Below are 17,148 nucleotides of genomic sequence, written 5' to 3' on the forward strand. Positions count from 1 at the left end.
AGAGAGACCTGTGCATTTTTCAAATCGGTGGTGAAAAAATATGAGTATGTTGCTGGAGATGTGGGCCGCCGTGCCCCCAATGTACTTACCCGGGAGGGTAAACACCCATTATTCCTCAACTTTCCTTCCGCATACCATCACTCCGCATACTTTCATTACGAAAGTACCATGACTCCGCAATGCCATTATAAAGCATGGCATTACATTTTATATGCTTTTACCATGCATACATTTACAACGAAATTCGTTGTAAATGCATGAATGGTAAAAGCATGTTTTTTTTTAATGTTTGGATAAGGTAAGTATGGGTATAGGTGTATCTGTTTTGGGGTACTGAGGTATATGTTTTGGGGTGTTTGGGTATTTTAAGGGTTCAGATATAGTTTTGGGTTATGGGGTACAGGGGTGGTTTTAGGGTTTAGGGATAGGTATGGGTTTTGGGGTACAGGGGTATTTTTAAGGTTCAGGGCTAGGTTTGGGTTTTGGGGTATAGGGGTATTTTTAGGGTTATGGGGTGGGTTTGGGTATTGGGGTACAGGGGTGTTTTCAGGGTTCAGGGCTAGATTTGGGTTTTGGGGAACAGGGGTATTTTTAGGGTTCAGGGCTAGGTTTGGGTTTTGGGGTACACAGATATTTTAGGGTTCAGGGGTAGGTTTGGGTTTTGGGTACAGGGTTATTTTTATGGTTCAGGGCTCTGTTTGGGTTTTGGGGTACATGGGTATTTTAAGGGTTCAGGGCTAGGTTTGGGTTTGGGAATAAAGGGGTATTTTAGGGTTCAGGGGTAGGTTTGGGATTTGGGGTACAGGGGTATTTTTAGGGTTCAGGGGTAGGTTTGGGTTTTGGGGTACAGTGGTATTTATAGGGTTCAGGGCTAGGTTTAGGTTTTTGGGTACAGTGGTATTTTTTGGGTTTAGGGATAGGTTTAGGTTTTGGGGTGCAGGGTATATTTATAGGGTTAAGATGGGTTAGTGTTTAAGGGTGTTGGGGTATTTTAAGGAGTACGGGTGGGTTATGATTATGGGGTGCAGGGGTATTTATAAAGGGAGGAAGGTGGACACCCAGAGCTGGAATGTACAGATCCTGGGAAGAAAAAACTATGAAATATTGGACACAACGCTCGCTTTTTTCCGTAATCCCACGCCCCGCACACGCCCACGCCCCCAGCACAGGCCCACAGCACACGATATGAGACATGGCATGAAGGGCGAAATGTACCACACGCCCCCCGCGTTTGTCATGCCCCCAGCACACGCCCACAGCACAACGCAGACACGCCCACAAGGGACTACTTTGCTGGCACGGTTCTTTTACCTTTTAAATGTATATGGTGGGCGTCTGCATAGCCTATGTCCTTCTGCTGCAACTGCCCTTTCCAACGCTGTATTGGGTGTTGTGATTGGTGCTGTGGTTCCTGAGATTACCCGCCTCAAATGTTTGGGCTCTCTCTTTATTATATTAGTATAGATATAGATGAAAACATGGGGGCATATTATCAAGCTAAAGCGGCGATAGTGGGTTTGATAATATGGCATTGTGAATTCCAATAGAAACCCATGTTCTGGTGTGAACATGGGCTTCTATTGGAATTCTCCAGGACATATTATCAAGCCCATTATCGCCGCTTTAGCTGCAGTTTTCTGCCGCTAAAAAGGCGATAATTTTAACGCCCTGCTTGATAATAAGCCCCATGGTTCTTTAGATCATCTACAGTAGATTGGTGCTAAGTTGACCTTTAATTTGGATAGGCGCCCACTTCACAGAGAGGAGGAATTCTTAGCACGGAAACACTTTGTTGGAGTAATCTGACCCAAAACATTTGCATCAATTCCACGAACATTCCCTTAAATAGACATATGATATTAAGTTTACTTACTGATAACGAAGTAACATTGGGTGGGTCCGAAAATCATTTCATGATGTCCCTGGGTGGGATAATCCTCGTCTCCTTGTCCTTAACAGAATTGAAAATTTTCTTCTCATTAGCTAGGAAATGATTAATTCTGAGAGGACCTGAGGCGAGGATTATGCATGTTCAAAGCTTACTTACGACCAGAGTGGCGGCCTCCGAAATGGTTTGAAGTAAAACTTCTTGAAGGTTGACTCGGGTGGCCATGAAATACTCAGGTTTGCCACCTACCTGTATGGCTTTGGATGCCATGACCCCTCTTGTCGATTGGGTCCCAAATGTATGTACGTCCACACCGGCCTTGATTGTGATCCACCTTACCCACCTGGCAATAGAATGAATGGCTTTTGTGTGGCAATTAGAAGTTGCCTCTCACCTGTTGGTCTGATATCCTCTGTAATTTCTTCATATACCTTAAAGCATCTTACTACACATAGTTTGGGGCATCACAAAAAGGTAGGATAAGATACCGACATGGTATTTTTCTTAGTTCTCCTACATATGGTAAACGTGACTCCTCCTGGCGTGACAACCCTAGCAGAGGTATCCAAAGTACTCACATCGAACACCCTCTTCATGAAATGAGGTATAGGAATATGGGCAGTTTTGCTGAGTGTTACTTTCGTGACAAGCACTGGTTATCCTGCCAACTAAGGATTAGTTGTAAGACATCCTTAACGTCCCATATGTCTGACTATTTGAGCTCCGAGGGGTTAGAGAGTCTGATACCCTTCATTAGTTTACAGACCTAAGGCTTTTCTCCAGGAGGTTTGTTATCAATAATGTTATGTCCAAATGATATGGCTGACCTAAAGGAATTGACTGTATGGTATGTCAGCCCTGACTGTGCCAATTCTGCCAAAAAATTTGATTGTGAGTAACTTCTGCCCACAAGGGATCCAGATGTCTGTCCAAACATCAACTATTCCATCAGCAACCAAGATGGCCGCGTGAGCACAGGGCTCCCGAGACCCTCGTAACCTCCCGCATCTATCCTGTCATCTATCCTGTCCCTCATTGATGTCTTCGTGAAGACGAACCACGGGTGAGGCGAAACCAGCATTCAGATTCCGGATCGGACCCCGGGAGCCGATATTGTGGTGCTCAGAAGGTGGCGGCCTACGTCTCCGTGATGCCCGGCTGTGGAGTTGGCTTGGTGCCTGAGCTGTAGTTGAATAACATCGGCCTGAGGGGGCAGGGACGACCGGTCTGGTTGACTTTCACTTTCAATTTGTCTTCCTGAGAGATCTTCGACTGGGAACATCCCCCCCGTGCCGAGGGTTGTTATCCTGCGTAGCACTCGAGTGTATTTTTTCACTGCTTTGCCGGTTTTGGGAGGACACTTGGCCTGTGCCCTCTGGCTGAAGCTGGCCTCTGCTCGGGGGTCCCGGGGGCCGCCATCTTCCTACTTAGTCTAACCGCTCCAAGTCGGCCTACATCCCGCAATGGCGGGGAAACCGGAGGGGGAAAAACAGAAATTTAAGACCACTCGGCGGGGTGGCTATACCCATACTAACATCATGAATCGCTATGCCCAGGCTAAGGGATCTCCCAGCGGACCGGGTAGGTCGCTGGAAGACACAAGAGATCCACCGACTTCGGCGACTGAGCTGACCCTGCAGGACGTTATGGCCGCTATCGATGGGATCAAATCCTCCCTTGGGCAACAAATGGAGACTCTCGCCCACAAGCTCGATACTGTGGCGATAGATGTCAACCTGATCCGTTCGGACTTGACGAAAACGAACGAGAAAGTCAAGTCGTTGGACATTAAGATTTCCAGTCTGACGGTTGACGTCGCTGACCTGCAGACGGAGGTCCGTAACTGGAGGGCCTCCAATGACCTCTTTACGTGTCGTCTGGAAGATTTGGAATGAAGGGCTAGGCGAAACAATGTCCGTTTCATCGGGGTTCCGGAGAAGGCGGAAGATCCAGCAGCTGACCTCTTCATCGAAGATCTCATTGTTAGCCACCTTGCACCCAAGGGACTGAGTACGTTTTTTACGGTCGAGCGGGCCCATAGAGTAAACCAAAGTTGGGTGCCCCACCGCGGCCTATAATTGCAAGGATTTTTTATTTCCGTGATAGAGACGCTATCCTGCAGGCCTCACGGATGGGTGGACCTATGAAGTTTGAGAACACTACCATCAGCTTCTACCCGGACTTTACCCAATCGGTCCAGAAGCAGAGACTTGGTTTTCTAGGGGTAAAGAGAAGACTGCGTGACATGGGCCTTAAGTACGCTATGCTTTTTCCGGCCAAGTTGAGGATCGAACATGCGGAGCGGACTTATTTTTTTGATCGACCGGAGGTGGTGGCCGACTGGCTTGACACTCTGCCGAACCAGCGTGCACAGGAGGAACAGTCTGGCGGGGCGGAAGGCAGATCGATGGAACAGGAATAGGCACCGGTTGTCTGGTTTCTGGGGTCTCTAGTGTGCCTCGAACTGTGGTTCGCTAATTCTGTTATGTGATTTGATGTGATATTCGGAGGGTGTTGCGGGGCTATTGGTGGTTCTCTTTCCTCCTCTGATTGACTTTTTGTAGCTTAGTTAGATGTTGGGGCGACCGGCACACTGCAAGTTGGGGTGGCTTTCTAGCGTCACGCAGGGGTGCAGGGTGGGGGGTTTGTAACGGGATGTTGGTGGGGGGATGGGGTGTTCTGTTGGGGTGTGTGTTTGTTTTTTTGCAAGGCAATGTATTGTTAGACCTTCTGATCGAAGTGCTGGACTCTTACTGGTGTTGGATCTTCTTTCTCTGTCGGGATGGGGGTAGGGGGTTTAAACTGATGAGCTTGAATGTGAATGGGTTGGGGGATAGAATAAAACGTGGGGTAGTATTGCAATTGTTGAAACGACTCTCCCCTGATGTGGTCCTTCTTCAGGAGACGCACTTGATAGGTAACACTTGTCATGCTATGAATAGGAAGGGGTATCGTTTGGTCGCCCATGCTGGGTTCTCCTCCGGTTCCAGGGGGGTTGGTATCCTTATTAAGAATTCTCTCCCGCTGGAGATCGACGCGGCGGTCCTCGATGATAGGGGGCGCTACATCGCACTTAGGTGGGAGGGCCGGACCCTTTCCCTGGTTTCTGTGTATGTCCCCACTGGCCTGCAGTCAACTACTTTTGCGGACTTGGGGCGGGTTATCCTCGCTCTCCTCGAGGCGTCATTGCTATTGGGTGGTGATTTTAACGCTGTGGTTTCTGGTATGGTTGATCGATATCCACCTAGGGATCTTAAGGGGGCGCAGAAGTGGCTTCACGATTTCATTGATACTCTGGGCCTGGTAGATTGCTAGAGATTGTTACACCCCACTCAGCGGCAGTACACGTTTCATTTGGGCGCTCACGGTAGCCTTTCGAGGATCGATTGTGTTTTGGTGCCTGCTGCACAGGCACTTTCTATCACTGAGGTCAAACATTTGGCTTGGGGAATTTCTGATCACTCTCCGCTATGGCTTCGAATGGAGTTGAATTCCGGAACCAAGGGACCGGTAGCCGCGATTAATCCCTGGTATCTCCCGAACCCTAAAACTCACGCTGACCTGGTAAAATCTCTTGACCAATATTTTCTGGAAAACGAGGGTTCTGTTTCATCTGCGGTGTCGCTTTGGGAGGCTTTCAAAACCGTCCGTAGGGGCCAGGCCCTGTCGTTAATCGCGGGTGTTAAGAAAAGGAGGGATGGGGAGGTGGTTAAGATCGAGGCGGAGATAGCAAACCTAGAGCTTGGCCTGGAGCAGGAGGTTACCCATGCTAAGACGCATGTTCTGCAACTAAAACAGTTGGAATACAGGGTGCTGGTTACTAACGCGGCTAAGGCCATGAGTAGAGAACAACAGGGACGTCTATATGATGTGGGAGATAAAGCAGGCAAACTAATAGCGTGGCTGGATAAGAAGGATAGGGCTAGTCGTGTGGGGCCTGTGATTGATATGGCGAGTGGTGCTCGGGTTACCGACCCCGAAGAGATTGTTCAGTGTTTTGCGGATCACTTCCAGACAGTGTACTCCTCCGTGTCGGATAGGCCGGAGGAGGACTCACATCTATTGTTGCGTGATATTGCTTTACCGCGCCTTTCTGATGTTGATATGGAACAAATGGACGCTGCAATAATCGCGGATGAGGTGGCTCTTGCGATTCGCTCCCTGCGTTCGGGGAAAGCTATGGGTCCCAACGGTCTGCCTATTGAACTTTACAAGTTGCGGCCTGACAAGATGGCTCCCTATTTAAGGGATATGTTTTTGGAGTCTCGTGAGTGTGGTTCTCTCCCCCGTGATCAGCGTCTTGCGACCATTGTGGTGATTCATAAGGAGGGGAAACCAAGGGATAGGTGTGCATCGCACCGGCCGATATCTCTTTTGAATGCCGAACCTAAGATCCTCGCAAAATTATTGGCTAACCGACTGATCACTGTTACTAGAGAGTTGATACATCCGGATCAATCCGGTTTTATCCCACATAGAAACACTGCCCTGAATCCTAGGCATCTGCATGGCGTTCTCGCGAGGGCTGCGACGTTGCGTGAGCATCGTTGGATGCCACAATGGCTTTTGATACCGTGGAATGGCCATATTTATGGGCCGCGTTGGCTAAGTTTGGGTTTGGACCCGGTTTTATTGGCTGGATGCGGCTTCTCTATGAGGTCCCCCTTGCGCAAATTGTTGTGAATGGTTGTGTCTCTATTCCGTTTGGTCTTGGGAGAGGTACTCGTCAGGGTTGTCCCTTGTCGCCGCTCCTGTTTGCCTTAGCCCTCGAACCCCTTGCTGCATGGATCCGGTGGGAGCCCTCGATGAGGGGTATTCAGTGGTCCTCTGAGTTTGAAGATCGCATCTCGCTTTATGCAGATGACATCTTACTGTATCTTACCTCGCACCGGAAGTCATTGACAGTTTTGTGCGATGTTTTGACCTCTTTTGGTAGGAACTCGGGCCTGATTATTAATTGGACGAAATCCTACCTACACGTTCTCTCTGGTGACATCCCTCTTCTTCCACGTAACTGTCCCATTCAGGTGACACAGAGGGGGTTTAAATACCTCAGTATCTATGTTTCATTGGACCCTGCAACTCGGTATGAACAGAATCTTCTCCCACCCTTGACTAGATTGAAGCAGGACGTTGCGGGTTGGCGTAAGCTTCCGCTTTCTCCGCTTGGTCGTGCGGCCCTCTTTAAAATGATGTCTCTGCCTCATTTTCTTTATGCTCTCCAGAACACTCTTGATATAGTTCCTGCTAGCTATTTCCGTGCAGTTGAGGGTCTTCAAAGGAAATTGATATGGGACGGTAGACCTCGTATTGCACTAGCCAAACTGACGCTCCCGTGGTACGACGGGGTATTGCTCTCCCTGACATCAAACGTTATTTTTGGGCGTCTCAATTGGGGGCCATTAATCATGATATTTATGGTCCTGAATTGAACCCCGCTTTTGCTATGGATAGATGGCTGTTGCCTGGGGGTAATTACTATAGGGTGCTGTACTCAAAGTCGGTGGTTAAGGCTTTGTCGGGGCCTACAAAGACGGCAGTACGTATGTGGCATGACGCAACTAGTTTGATGGGATGGAAAGACCGCTTAACTCTAGTGACCCCGCTTTTCGGCTCGGATAAGCTTGGTAAACTGTGGAAGACTAAGGGGTTCGATAAGTGGGACCTCGTTAGTATTAGTAAGGTGGGAGACCTCTGGGTTAAGGGCCAGGTGAAATCGTTTGAGATGTTAAAGACGGAGTTTGAATTGGGTGACTCAGAGTACTTCCGCTATGTTCAAGTTCGCCATGCCTTGATGTCAGTTTTCCCAGTGGGGGAGGTAATTCTGGAGTCGTCCCCGCTTGAAGATAGATTGATGGACGGTCATGTGCCAGACAGTACTATCTCCCTTGTCTACAAAAAATGAATTAACAATAGGTCGGACCACCTGCTGCGTCTTCGGGACTTTTGGACCTGTGACACCTCGAGTTAGATGACGAGGACTGGCAGTCTGCGATCTCCTCTCCCAAGGAGTTTGCGATTCCAGCTCTAATCCGACTGGTAGAACTTAAGATCCTCCACAGGATATACATCACGGGCCCCCGTTTGGTTCGAATGGGCTTTTCTGAAGAGGGTCTCTGCAAGCGGGGGTGTGGGCAGGTAGGGACATTTCTCCATATTATTTGGGAATGTCATGAAGTTGCTGCTTTCTGGTGTGGGGAGCATGAGGTAACGAAGGAAGTGGCGGGTGTTGCTCTCTTGCCGGAGGCCAGGCGATGCTTGTTAAATGTCTGGGAACCCACGGATTATAATGTAGCCCAGACTCAGTGGGCGACCCTGGGGGCCATGATTGCCAAGCGAGATATTGCTCAGTTGTGGGGGTCCCAGAAGCCTCCTACAGTCGAAGTATGGAAGGAAAACATGGACTGGTGTATGTTCAGGGAAAAAACGGTGTATTTGGCCCGGGCCGTCCCCGGAAATGGCGTAGAGTTTGGGGACCTTGGAATAGCTATTGTGGGGACATATGTACACCGCCTGCAGTAGATAACACTGAGGTCCCACTCTCCCCCTGACCCCACATTTTGACTACTCCATTATACGTCTATTGAGTCGGCCCTTGTCCCCCCTCCCTTTCCTTATATCGATTGCTGATTTTGTTGTACTGTCTTTTCCCTCCTCGTTTGAACTGGTACTTTGTATAACATGTTTTTTGCCTTGCCTGTTTATATTTTAAATAAAAAGAAACATAAAAAAAACTATTCCATCGGCTCCAAGACTAGCAATATCTCTTGATGGTGCCTGATGCCCATGCCTGCTGGATAAAGGTTTCAGAATCTGCTAAAAGTTGGTTGTCTTTTCAGGGTCCCTGGAAACCTTCCATGCCATGATGGAGAGGTGCCCCTTAGGACCAGAGGGTGCAGGCAACCCTGCGGGTCTCTGCGTACCAAGGTAATGAGGGCAGTTTCTTCAGTAGGTCCCATGAGAGCTCCATCAGCGTTGAGAACCATGTCTGCCACTTCCAGATCAGTGTGACCAACACCAGAGATGGTGTCTGCCGTCTGACTTGAGCCGCTACCCTGGGAGTCATCGAGAACGGTGGGAAGGAAAAAACTTAAAACACACCTTTTTCCTAAAGATTGACCCACGACAATTGGCTAATCCAGCTTTCATCTGTTACTAGAATCCTTAGCACCGTGACATCCTTTGGGATGAATGATGCGCTTTATAAATAAATAAATAAATAAATAAATAAATAAATAAATAAAATCTTACGGAAGATCCTTTGCCCAGTCTTGGAGGAAGGCATCCACTGCTATGATTTCCAGATCCCGTCTCCAGCTCACATATTGTGGAAGTTGATGGTACAACCCTGATGCAAAAATGTCCAAATGGCAAGGACCCAATCTGTCCATCAGTGCTAGGAAGATCTTGTGATCCAGATGCCAGATGTTGCTGTCTGAGTAGTTCCTGAAATTCCAGTCCGCCACCATATTCTGTACTCCTGGGAAGGACTCTGTCATCACCAAAATCTGATTCTATTGTCAGTAGTTCCAGAAATTCTTTTCAAATTTTATAGTGTCTTTGTGGGGGTGCCCCCTCCCTCCCCCCCAGCCGATTGATGTACTGGATCGCTGAGATGTTGTCCATCCATAACAGAATGCAACAGGACTCTGTCTCTAGTAAGGGATTTGACCGCAAAGGATCCAGCAAGGAGTTCCAAGCAGTTGATGTGTATCTGCAGCTCCTCCTCTGACCACTATTCCCCTTGGACCCATCTCCACATCTGGCTCCCCTGTCGGCTGGCGTCTGACTTCATGACTATGTCTGGTGTCATCCCAAAGGTTTCTCTCCTGTTCCAAGTGTGCAGTGGCCGATTCACCACTGGAGTTCTGTTCTGGCTTCTTGTGTCAGGGATATTAGTTCCAAAGAAGTTAACTCTCTTCATAGGTGTGTCGTCTTCAGTCTCTGTAGAGCTCAGTATTGCAGGGGGCCGGGGATATTGATTGGGTTCTATGGATGACCATAGAAGTCCCACAATCCGGGCCAATTGCCGCAGGGAGGTCCTGTCCCATCTTAGGACTTTTCTGAGTTTCCTCTGGATTATGGATACCTTTGTGGATGGTAGGCTCAGCGAAGCCAAAGTCAATTTAAAGAGAAACCCCAAGAAGGTCATCTGTTGTGTGGGTATCAGCTCGGACTTCCGCTTGTTGAAGACGAAGCCTGGATCCTGAAGTGGCGCAATGGTTATGTTCAGATGGTGCCTGTGTTGCATCGGAGACTGGTCAATGAGTATGATGTTGCCCAGGTAAATAATCATTTGTACTCCTTTTGTGCAGAGGGTTGCTGCCACTGGCCGCAGTAAGTAGGTGAACCACCAAGGGTCAGATGAGGGGCTGAATGGGAGAGCCCAAAACTCAAAAATGTGTCCCCTCCATGAGAATTGGCAGAATCTCCGGTGTGGTGGGTAAACGGGAACTGAAAGGTAGGCATCCTTAATATCCAGCCTGACCCTCCAGTCCCCTGTAAGGAGAATATCCCTGAGCAGATGGATACCCTCGACTTTTAAGTGGTGATATACCAGCCACTCATTAACCTCTTTCAAGTTAATGATGGTGATGTGCCTGAAGCCCTTTTCTTTTTTCTCCACGAGGAATACGTTGATCAGACGCTGGTTTGGGTGAAGTACTGACCTGCAAATGGCACCTTTTTGCAGAAGTTCTGCTACCTCAGAGTCTATTGGCTGCATTCCCTTGGTTGAGAAAACAGTGATCCTGGACGTAGCTCTTGAACAGGGGATTCGTAAAATTCTATGTGGAATCCTTTCACTGTTTGTTGGACCCAAGGGTCCTTTGTAATCTTCACCCTGCAGAAGTCTCCCCCATAGATCTTGAGGGGATGAAGGCATAATTCTTACCAGAGTTTCCTTCTGAGATGTCATTGGCTGCTCTGCCCGCTCGGTTGCTCTTTCGTCTTTCGGTGCCTCTGCTGGGGTAGAAGGTCCTCTGAGGCCTTCATTCCAGCCATTGTTCCTCTTGAACTGACCTCTAGAGGAACCTCAGTAGTATGGTCAGCTGGAGGAGCGGCATCTGTCTCTTTCTGGCCCCTGCAGAAACCTTCCCGGATTTTTTTTTTTATGGAGGCTTACACCTTGTCGAGGGCAGGGAAGGTTGTTACAAAATTATATAGCTCCTTGATGAAAGGGTTCCCGAATAGGTTACCTTGTGCTATGGCCCCAGCCCAGACTTAGCCAGTTTCCCCAGCTTAGGGTCGATCTTAATGAGAAGTGATCTCCTTTTTTCCACCGCCAGTGCACAGTTTGCGTTACTGAGCAAGCAGATAGCCCTCAGTGCCCAGCCAGCCACTACCTCTGTGGGCATAAGAACCCCAAATTGCTAAGAAAGCTCTGGTATTTGAATGATTTGGGTGATAGGTCCAATTACATCTAAGAGTTTGTCCAGGCAGGCCCTCCAAGATCGATCAATGCCCTTCTTAGGGTCTCCCCTATATTTGCAAAAAAAGGTGCATAGTTCATCATCAATGTCAGGGGAGGCCGCTACCATCGCTTCAGTGATAGTCTTGGGCACTCTCCTCCTGAGTCTCGCCCTGACATCCTTCTCCAAAAGATGGTGGATTTTGCTGGCTACATACTCTGCAAATTTTTGGTCTGGGGTCCACTCGGCTGACCTAGGATGATACATGTCACACGGGTCAAACATGTGTGAATGCCCGCTGTCCCCTTCTGGGGACTCAGAGGAATTATATCCGGGCGCCATGGTCTGCACCACTTGTTTTCAGGTGTTTATAAAACTTCACCGAAGCAGTGTTTTGCAGAAAGTAATTATGCAAATATGGGCTACATATTTTTTGCGTGCCGGGCCAATTTCTAACCTAATCTAACCCTGCATTAGGTCTCACATTACTGAAAGTTTAAGCTCTTTGCGTTGCATTATTATTTGCAATACCAGTTGGTCAAACTTTCCATGATGCAAGACCTATTGCACTGCAAATGCTTGTCTTTACTGGCACTGCTCCAAACACACCCTTGGCCATTGAGAAGAACGCCCAAAAAGAATTATGCAGTTCGAAATGAACACTCATCACTCCCATCACTTTTGTTGTCACATGTCAAGCTCATGTTTGCAAGGCAAGGATGTCCTTGTCTGTCCTCACAGGCCATTCGTTCAGCCCTAACCCCTCCCGCCCCTCAGAAAAACAAAGGGGGATATTCTCAAGAACATGTGATAATTATTGCATAATTAGCTTAACGCAACTCTTCACATCGCAGTCTATCGCAGGAAAATAACACTGTCAAACGTGTGATATGGTCACCGGGACGCCGATAAAAAAGTAAACCCCAACACGAAAAAATTTGCGCTGGGCCCAACCGCGATAAAAAAATCTGCGATAATCTTCCCTAGGCTTGTGATTCACACACGTCAGGAGGGAAAAATTACTATAAAAGTAGAACAAAAACATACAAACAAAAGCCAAACAACAGCGAAGCACAATGGAGGAAGCCAGAGCAAGTACAGAGGACAACCAGAACCCCACAAGCCCCCCGGAGGACCAGCCTGGGACATCGGGGTCCGGGAAGGGCAAGGACGAGAAGAGTAGGAAGAAGCGGTTCAGTCCGCAGAAAAACAGGATCCTGATAATAGAGGTGGTAGAACACCATCAACTACTGTTCGTCACCTTCACTGTGTCATTGGCAACAAAAAATGGAATATGGCAGTCCATCGTGGACAAGGTAAATGCAGTCAGAGTGCTGAAGAGGTCAATGGAAGAGGTCAAGAGGAGCTGGAATGATGTGAAGCGCAAAACCAAGCAGAAACTCGCCAACAACCGGAACGCAGCAATGCAGACTGGAGGTGGGAGTCCAGCGCCACAAGAGGAGCTGGACAAGAATGAGGAAATGGTGTCCACAGTAATCAGTAGGGAGACGGTGGCAGGAGTTGGGGGACCGGACTCTGCTCAACATGACCGGACACAACAGCACCAGGGCGAGTAACGACCAGGGACTGGGGGGACGGCGGAGATGGGCACAATGGCACACATGCACAATTAAGTAGAGCACATCTGCTGACAATCCATGCCCCAGACCACCAACTCCTACCAAGAGACCAATGTACCCAAGTCTGCAACATCTCAGCACTGTATAAGCACAGAAGTCAAAGGCACGTGCATGAAAGGGAGAAGGGGCAGCAAAATCAGAGCTACAGGGGCGACTCCCCAAAATGCAGCCCACTCACATTACATGCAGAGCACATCAACATTGACAACAATGTGGTACAAACTGTAACACGTCCACAACAGAACAGAGGACACAACTGGTGCCACTTGTGTGTAGAAGCTGGCAAGTCACATTTGGCATTGTCGGGAAATGTGAGTTGCCAATGTACACTTTGGCTCCGATAAAGTGCATATAACTTGGCGATAAATCCTTATGAATATGCCCCAAAGAATCAAACATTTTTCAAAGGTACATTTTATTTTCAGCTGTCCAGTGTTATTTTTCATCCTCCTCATTTTACTCACAAAAAGGTGGGAAGGCAACGCCCATTTCGGTCATTAATCCCAGTCCCCTTGCCTGGCACACTGTGCATGGATGTTGGAGGGGATTTTAGCAGCTGGCTCCGTGGGCTGGAGGTTCGGCCTCCCCTAGAGTGGGCGGGGCTCCAGAGGAAACGTCACGGCCGTCTAATAAGGCAAAGTTCGAAGTAAACCTGGGAGCAGGGATGACAATGTAAACCCGAGCGTGGCCCTCTGTCGGCAGTCAGTAGAATTGCAGTCTTTAGTCTGAAGGAAAACTCCAATGAGGCCATAAAGGAGAGGATGGTAAATCAATTCTATTTCAGGACAGGAGGCTCCGATTATGCTTAGTCTCATTTCTTTACTGACACATAGCAGCCAATCACATTACAGTAAAGAAAAAACAGAGAAATACGTCATGTATGAACCTAGGGCAACCATAGAGTACACCCATCGTATATAAACAGTCTCAGAGGTAACCACTTCCTCTTTCTTTGCTGCTCCGCAGCCAGTTAAGTGCATACTTGTTATTCTTTTACTGTTTAACTTGTATTGTTGGTTTAATTAATTACCGCTTTGTGCGCGCTGTATATTGTTGCTTTGGCGCTTATTTCCGCGCTCTTGCTGCCGTCTTGGTCGTCTTTCCATACACTCGGCCGGCGCGTCGGTGGGAGCGTGTGTCACCTCCCGGGGTCGGGCACTTGCTGCCGGTTGTCCCGTAGTTTGGTGGAGGGAGTTGGGGACTGTCCTGCCTCGCGCGCGTTCAGCGCGAGCCGGCTCCTTAGCTGTCGGGCGAGCCGTGTGTCTGCGCATGCGCGACCTTTGTCCCTAAGGGCTTTTCCTCGCGCAGCTGTGTTTTCTGTCAACACAGCGCCGGCTCTTGAACGCGTCTGTTGACGTTTGCGCCCACTGCCTGTCAGCTTGTCCCTTTTGACGCCGGAGCTTAGAAAAAGGTCCCGGTTGTGAAATTGCATAGGCTTTGCCTAGAGTGGTGATTTTTTGGTCGGCAAGCCTCCCTCCACGCTTTAACTCTTGTGTTCTAAGCAGTTTTTTCCTGCTTTTCTTGCTGACTGTGAGGTTTTTCACTCCCTCGGACTGTGTCACTGACATACCGGATTCCTTGTCACCTAGTGGGCTGATTTACTACACTCCCAGTGTACCATGAGTGGCTCCTATCATTTTGAGGAGGAAGGTGACTTTGAGGAGGAGGGGTCTGACTTTTTTGAGCAGGACCTGGTGGAGGCACTCGACAAAGGGGTGCAACTCTCTATGAATAGGGCAATGGCTCGCGCCATTACCCCCCTGAAGCGCCATTTGACGCAATATGCGCAACAGCAAGGGTGGCTTCCCTCAAAGAAGTCCTCATCTCCTGGGAATCCCCATTCTTCGGACTTTAGGAAGTTGGCTCGGTCCTTGTCCTCTAAATCCAAGGCTGTCCCTGTATTGGTGGAGAGCGACGACCATGATGCTTCCTCCTCCTCGTCGGAGGTTTTGCCTCCTCCTCCCAAAAAACGCAAATGCAAAGAACATTTTGTGGATGCCCCCTCGCGGCCTCCTGTTTTAACTTTTGAGCCCGAGGATATTGTGCACCCGAATTCTTCCGCCTGGCTTCCTTCCCCAGCTGTGGCTGAGTATGTTCAGCAATATATCAGGCACCCTTTTGATAAAGATGTACGAGCGCGTCTTCGCTCAGAGTGTCCGCGGCCAGATTTGACGGACAACCTAGCGGACACGCCGGAGGTTGACCCTACCATTCTTACATACATGACCAAATTTTCCAAGGACCCCAAAAAGGGTCTAGATCGTTCCTGGCGGGCTTGTCAGGATAAGCTTTTGGACCTTTTAGGTCCTATCACAAAAATGTTGGACCTGGGCTTCCGGGCCAAGGAAGCATCCTCCACTGTTGATCCTGACGAGCTCATTCAGTGGGCACAGCGAGCCGTCTGTTTTTTAGGGAACGCCAACTGTGCCCTATCAAGTGAACGCCGGCGTTCTATTCTTTTGAAGCTGGACCCAAAATTGTCCGAACTTTCTTCATCTGAGGCAGGGGCTGCTGCTCAGGGTCTTCTTTTTGGTCAATCCTTTTTAAAAGAGCTCACCCATTTTGTCAGCACTTTTAGTAGTATTGACAAGGCACAGGCCTCTTTAAAACGGGCCATGCGTCCGGTTTTTAACAAGGCCGGACGAAACTGGGGACGTTCGTCCGGCCGTGGTCAATACCACTCCACTCAACGTGGGAACCAGTCCCAAAAAGGAGGCCATCAGGATTCCGGTTATGCCCAGCGGTCTCACTTCTACCCTTCCAAAAAAGGACGTGGACAGTTCAAGAAAGGAGGCTCAGGTGGCTACTCTGGCGGACGTCAAGATTCCGCCGCTTCAGGTGAGGCTTCTTCCTGCATGCAGTGTTGTTCTGGGGGGCAGGATCCGCCATTTTCTAGCCAATTGGCGCGCAATCTCAGGCGATGCTTGGGTGCTGGAAACAGTTCAGGGATTCAAAATCGAATTCTATCATCCCATTCACCAATCTCGTCCTCCCTTCCCTCTTCACTTCTCACAGGAAAGTCAGGAGTTCATCACAGAGGAACTCAAGTCTCTGGTGTTGAAGGGGGCCATTGTGCCGACAGTCCGTCATCCGCAGGGCTTTGCCAGCTCGATCTTTCTGGTAGACAAGAAGGGAGGAGGTTCTCGGTTGGTCCTCAATCTGAAGGACTTCAATACGGGGGTAGTTTACAGGCACTTCAAGATGGAGGGTATCCATCTGTTGAGAGACCTCTTGAGGGAACGGGATTGGATGGTTCGTTTGGACCTCAAAGATGCTTATCTTTCGGTCCCGATCTTCCAGCCACATCGCCGTTTTCTGCAGTTCCAGTGGCAGGGGACTTGGTATCAATACCAAGTCCTTCCCTTCGGCCTTTCGTCGGCACCGTGGTGCTTCACGAAGCTGTTACGTCCTGTAGTGGAATCGCTCCGCAGTCGTGGGGTTCGTTTGATCATTTATTTGGACGACATCCTCCTTCTGGCGGATTGTCCGGTCCGACTAATGACTCATCTGGACTGGACCATAGATCTTCTCCAGTCCCTCGGATTTCTGGTGAATGTTCCCAAATCTGTGCTTCATCCTTCTCAGGTCATCGATTTCTTGGGGTTCAGAGTCAACTCCATCACTTGTCAGCTGCTGCTGCCCCAGCAGAAGATTCGTTATATCAAGAAAGAATTGAATTCCATTATCTCGAGTCCGACTGTGTCATTGAGATTGTTAGCACGAGTAGTCGGGCTTCTGGCGTCTTCTCTGCAAGCAATATTTCCAGCGCCGCTACATTATCGGGCACTTCAGCGCCTGAAGATCCAGCATCTGCAGCGGGGCCTCCGGTATTCCGATTTGATACCCCTCTCGGAGGAGGCCAAGCTGGAGATGCAATGGTGGTTGGATCACATGGAGGCCTGGAACGGCAAAGCTCTCTTCGGCTCCTCCCCGGAGATTGTGATCGAATCGGATGCCAGTCGTTGGGGCTGGGGAGCCCGTTGCGGTCCGGTCTCGACGGGGGGACGGTGGTCTCCGCGGGAACTTTCGCTCCACATCAACTGTTTGGAGTTGCTGGCGGGGTCATTTGCGATCAAATGCCTGTCGCCTCTTCAATCCCACTGTTGCATCCTTCTCCGGATGGACAACGTCTCCGCAGTGCGTTACATCAACAAACTGGGGGGAACTCGGTCGCGATTGTTGGCAGAGATTGCCAAGGAGTTCTGGCATT

Source organism: Lissotriton vulgaris, chromosome 8, assembly GCF_964263255.1.
Source record: "Lissotriton vulgaris chromosome 8, aLisVul1.2, whole genome shotgun sequence".
In the NCBI taxonomy this organism is placed as follows: Eukaryota; Metazoa; Chordata; class Amphibia; order Caudata; family Salamandridae; genus Lissotriton; species Lissotriton vulgaris.